Here is a 6,000-nt window from a genome sequence, read left to right on the forward strand (position 1 = left end):
CCGTCACCCCGCATGTATTAGCTATTCTTCCTGATGCTCTCCCTCCTCATCTTCCTTATTTTAAACTTAAGAACCCTGTTCTCCACCTGGGCAAATTCTTCTATATTTTCTTATTTCATTTCTCTGTCTAGCACAGTTCTTATGATTCTTCTGAGGATGGGAGAGTGAAAGAGAAACAGAAATGCATTTTGGGGTCTGACCATCATCTGCCTTACCATAAAAGACTCAGTAGCCCTTGGTATGATTATACCACCACAGGTTTTTTGGATGACATAAAAAAATGGAAACTGTATTTTAATGGCTCTTCGATAAATGGATCATGGACTAAAGTAGAATTTGCAATGAACCATAGAATTATACATATATCTGAGTTCTGTGCTTCATGGAAAAAGTATAAAACTGAAATTTTGAATTAATGTAAATTATATTGTGGTCCAGAGCCATTAAGTTTATTCAGATATGTCTTTAAAAATTCAGTTGTACAGGTATTGTTTGGTTAGTTTTATCATCTTTTTTTTTTTAATAGAGTTGGAGTCTTGCTATTTTGACCAGGCTGGTCCCAAACTCTGGCCTCAAGTGATCCTCCTGCCTTGGCCACCCAAAGTGCTAGGATTATAGGTGTGAGACACCACACCAAGCCAGTTTTATAATCTTTTTAAAGTCATATTTCTTTGTTCAGTGAAGGAAATTTCATGTTACTTAATGGAAAAACAAGATAAGTGAGAAATTTTAAGAAGTTTAAATAATACATTAAAACATGGCTTTTTCAAAATACTGTGTTAATATTTATTGTCTCTTCTAGCTCTTGATATTTAAGTTATAAAATCTTGTATTTTTATAGGAAAAGTACAAGATTAGCAGAATGCTCACAATGCTATTTGATTCTTTCAGAGGTATTTTTGTGTAATTTCATTATACTGCCATAAGGTGGGAAGTGGTGCCTGGGTTGTGGTTTTGTGATTTGAGTTGCTAGGCTGCAGCAGGAATGTGGTAAACTGCGGGAGGTTAAAGTCTGTTTGCATTCTGCGTTCTGAGCTGGTGTTTGAGTGCTGCAGGACCTCTGCACTGAAGCTCTGGTGAGCTTCATGTCCAATTCCTTGTATCCCTATAGAGCTAATAGCTGTGGATGCCCAAGTACAGGCAGATGTCATCGGTGCTTAGCATTCTCCCTGTTTGAGTTTCTAGTACCTTTATGTGTTGGCTAGCATGATGAAGAAAGATTGCAACTTCTCTCTAGTTTCTGTCTCTTTGCTTTCTTGCTTTTATATCCATTGATGGAACAGAACAGTTATAGTTGTGGTAAAATTTTATACTGGTAGCATAAAGCACCATCTTTTTCCACTTGAGCATAATTTTCCCTCCAGGAACCAACAGGAAGCTAACTGCTAGTGATGAACTTATTGATTGGTTAAAATATAATTTTAACCAGTTTTTGCAGTATGACATAAAGTTTTGGGTTAGAAAAATCTTTTTTTTTTTTTTAAGGGCATCTCTTTTGAAGAATACCACTTAGAAACAGAAAGCTTAATTTTTTAAAATATAGGGAAAGTGTTTTCAGAATATGAATTTTTAAAAAAACTGTATATTTTTAATATTTAAATTAGTTTATAAGTTCTTATAGTTATAAAATGAAACAATTGCTTTTTTAGATAACCCAGGGGAATAGTTAAGCAATTTTATTTTCAGCTGTTATCTTAATTGTAGTCATATAGGAAATAAAATATTCATTACATATATTTTTGGCAGTTAATAACCTTTGAATACTGTAATGAGGTTAGATACAATGAACATATTTATCAAGTGTTTGTTATCTATCATTTTACAAATTCTAAATACTTTTATTACGGAAAGTTATTGCCATCATTATACATCATTTGGTTAAAATATTCTTCAGTTTCATTTTGTTTTGGACTCTGATTTGGCTTCCATCTTTGTCATAATATATATTACTTAGAACATTCATAGTGAACAGTAAGAGGATCGTGCTCTTTGAGTTTGTAGTTTCCTAAGAATACCCACCGCAGAATTCTTCCTCAGCTTTGCAGCATTTTATGGACCTAAGTTACTTAGTACATTGCGTGGATTTAGATAGCTTCTGTAAGCACTTTAGAATTCCTTCATTCTGTACTAGAAATGTCATTTGTTTTTTAAATACGTTAAAGATGCACAGACTTCTTTATATGCTACTTAATGAAATTAAAATAGTATTTTATATCTTCTAAAAATCCTCCACACAGTGTATTTTGTTTTCTGAAGGATAAAATTGAAACATGACTTCAATAATTGTTTGCAGATGTGTACTGATTTAAAAAATAATCTTAGTCTTTAGACATACATACCATCTGAACTTATCAATAAAAGCCAACAAAATTTAGTTATAAACTCAAAATTGTAGCATCTTCAGTTCTCTTTACTTTGGACAATAGTGTATCAAAGAACTACAGATTTGCATTGTGTCTGAACCCATGCCCTCATCCCTTCAGAGAAGGGTGACAGGTGTCTGCCGTATATGCCCTTCTCATCTTACATTCCTCTGTCTCTTGCTTATGGCCCACATCACTAATTCTATGAAGCCTGACTACAATCAGCACTCCAGGTAGCCATTACCAAGTTGACTGGAGTTGGAACAGGAGTTAAAATACATTCTTTGCTATCTGTCTAGGTGAAAAGTTTGATGGGTTGCTTTCAGCTTCAAAAGTGGTGCCAACTGAACTATAGTGAACAGTAAGAGGAACATGGTCTCGGCTTTTGTGGTTTCCTAAGGGTACCCATTGAAAAATTCTTCTCAGCTTTTCTGCATTTTGTGGACCTAAGTTGTCAGAAGTCCAGTTAATAAGTCAGAGTATCTAAATAAACATCTCTTATCCATTCAATATAGCAAGCATAGTTTCTAAGGTTGTTGAATGGATATGTTGAGCCTTTACTATGTGGCAGACATTATAGAAGCATAAGAAAGGATTTAAAGATGAGTGAGATACAGCTTGCCCTCATAGAACTCAGAATTTAATGTAGGAGACAGATGCTTAAATAATTTCATAAATTCTACACAAGTGGTGTGAAAAAGTTACACAACACTGAGGAAAGAATGGTTGATATCTGTGGGAAATAGATGGATAGTGCTTTATAGCTCTAGGAATGACATATGTACTCATTTCTGAAGGTTGATCAACTGACCATGGGTCAAATAAACAATGAAAAAGACTTTTAAAAGTTCTTTTTTGAAAACCTGTCTCACCATACTGATGAATTAAATGAAAATTAAACAGGATGAGACAGTATATATAAACATACTTTTTGTAAACTATAAAGCACTACCAAAAGTTAGTGCTGTGGCCAGGTGCGGTAGCTCATGCCAGTAATCCCAGCACTTTGGGAGGCTGAGGCAGGTGGATCACAAGGTCAGGAGATCAAGACTATCTTGGCTAACATGGTGAAACCCCATACCAAAAGAAAAAAAAAATAGCCAGGCGTGGTGGCACATGCCTGTAGTCCCAGCTACTCGGGAAGCTGAGGCAGGAGAATTGCTTGAACCTGGGAGGCAGAGGGTACAGTGAGCTGAGATCGTGCTACTGCACACCAGCCTGGATGACAGAGTGAGACTCCACCTCAAAAAAAAAAAAAAAAAAAAAGGTTCGTGCTGTTAATGGTCTTTGTCCAGTGTAAATCTGAAAGCATCAGATGAATCTGAATGCATGTTAAGTTTACATGGTTAAGCTTAGGGTAGGCCTGTTGGAAAGGGTGAGGCTTTAGAGAGCAAAAAAACAAAAAACAAATTTTTTTTTTTTTTTGAGACAAGGTCTTGCTCTGTCACCTAGGCTGGAGTGCACCTAGGCTAGTCTTTTTATACGAATCACATACGATTCTATTTCAATACCAAGTATCAAGTATCATCCCCTGGTGTTCCCATGAAGAACAGTAGCTAGTACTATGATACACTAAGACTGACAGGGAGAATTATTTAGATCTATATGCTATAAATGTAATTCCAAGATACCAAAACAAAAACCCAAAACATGGATACTTAATACCACTACCCAATTGTCCCATAAGCTTTGTGTGATCTTTTCCTAAGTCCAGAATGAAATAATGCAATAACTAATTTGAAATACATATGATCTATTGATATGTTATTTTATTATATCTTTAAAAGTTAAGGATTTTAAAACATGCTTTAAATATTGTAAATTTAAACATAATTTGGTATACTGGGGTGTGTGATTTCATATTAAAGTTGGTAAGAAAATATTCTCTAAAAAGCTGATAGCTCTGAATAGATAAATTTAAAAGCTTTCATATTAAGACTGGGCTAAAAAGGGCTTAAAGTTGAACTGAATATATTGAAAACTGTGTACTTTAAACACCCATACTATTGCATTTTCTTTTGTCTGTTAATATTGACAACTGAGGACTATACCCAAGGTTTGTAAACCATCATTTTGGGATGCCCAATTTATAAAAGAATATGTCAGTTCTAAAAGTTTTGCTGTAATTTCCATCCTTGAGAAAAATAAAAGATTTGGAATTATTTCAGAGAAAATGATTGATTGATTTTTCCTGAGACAGAGCCTCCCTCTGTCGCCCAGGCTGAAGTGCAGTGGACCAGTCTCGGCTCACTGCAACCTCTGCCTCCTAGGTTCAAGCAATTCTTATGCCTCAGCCTTCAGAGTAGCTGGGATTACAGGCACGCACCACCATGTCCAACTAATTTTTGTAATTTTAGTAGAGATGGGGTTTCACCATGTTGGCCAGGCTGGTCTCAAACTCCTGACCTCAGGTGATCCACCCCCTTCAGCCTTCCAAAGTACTGGGATTACAGATATGAGACACCACGCCTCGCCTGGTTGTTGTTTCATGAGCCTCTTTTTTTTTTTTCAGATGGAGTTTCACTCTGTCACCCAGGCTGGAGGTGCAGTGGTGCAATCACTGTTCACTGCAGCCTCGATTTCCTGGGCTCAAGCAACTCTTTCACTTCAACCTCCTGAGTAGCTGGAACTACAGGCACGTGCCACTAATTTTAGATGTGGCATCTAAAACCCCTACTCAGATTTTAGAACATCTAAAATTAGAAGTCATCATTGTGTCACAACATTGTGTCACAATCGTGACTTCTAATTTGTCACAATTAGAAGTGACAAATTAGAAGTCACCATTGTGTAAAAGCCCCAAAGGGCTGTGCTGAGGGGGAGAATAGTGTCCGCTTTAGAACTAAGGTATGTCAAAGATGATTTTGGCCTCCAGATTGTCATCAACTCCGTCATCCCAGAGTTCTTTGTATCACCAACAAGGCACACCAGTTTTTGTCCCCTCTTGCCGTTTTCCCAATCATTCCTGTTGGCTTTTCTCTCTAATAGGGTTCTGCTTACCCCATACATCCCTTTCTGGCTGGTGAGGGTCTCCTTTTCATCCTCATGATGGCTACCTTGAACTTACGCTTGCTGGTCCACAGGGTCAGTGGTACTCTGGTCACATGTTCCAGGCTCCACAGCCCATGACTAGAAAAGTAGCCCACAGCTATTTTGAGCTGTCTTCAGGATGCACTGCTGTAGCCAGTAGGATGCATAAGCATGTGACAGGCCCTATGGCAATATGGTGGAGGACCAGGAAAGCCGTGAAATTAGAGCTGCTCAAAGTCTGAGCCTATGTTGTATCTCTGCTGCTTCTCTTTACAGGATTTAAAACTTAATGTCTACATTAAATTTTAGGTAATGTTTATTTTTTTAAGGATAGATAATTCACATAAAATTTACCTCTTCAATGTGTAGAATTGTGTTTTTAGTATAGTCAGAGTTGTACAACCATGGTTACTATCTAATTCCAGAATATTTTCATCACCCTAAAAAGAAACCCCATACTCATTAGGAGTTGCTCCCCATTTTCCCTATCTCTCTGGCAACCACTTGTCTATTTCTTTTTTTTTTTTTTTTGAGACGGAGTCTCACTCTGCCGCCCAGGCTGGAGTACAGTGGCCGGATCTCAGCTCACTGCAAGCTCCGCCTCCCT

Source organism: Piliocolobus tephrosceles, chromosome 18, assembly GCF_002776525.5.
Source record: "Piliocolobus tephrosceles isolate RC106 chromosome 18, ASM277652v3, whole genome shotgun sequence".
NCBI classification, from domain to species: domain Eukaryota; kingdom Metazoa; phylum Chordata; class Mammalia; order Primates; family Cercopithecidae; genus Piliocolobus; species Piliocolobus tephrosceles.